Here is a 207-nt window from a genome sequence, read left to right on the forward strand (position 1 = left end):
TGATCTTATGGTAGCATTTCTTAACGATATTTAATAAAAAGAATAAGACCTAATTAAGAGATTAAAAGATGGCTATAGAAGGAAACATTAATATTTAATATAAAAAAAGAGAACTATGGTACATTAATAAATATTCATAGATTAGATTATGGTTATCTTATATACGTATGTGCAAGATGATCCCAAATCTTGTGACCACAACTCCCC

This window comes from Solanum stenotomum, unplaced genomic scaffold, assembly GCF_019186545.1.
Source record: "Solanum stenotomum isolate F172 unplaced genomic scaffold, ASM1918654v1 scaffold12335, whole genome shotgun sequence".
NCBI classification, from domain to species: Eukaryota; Viridiplantae; Streptophyta; class Magnoliopsida; order Solanales; family Solanaceae; genus Solanum; species Solanum stenotomum.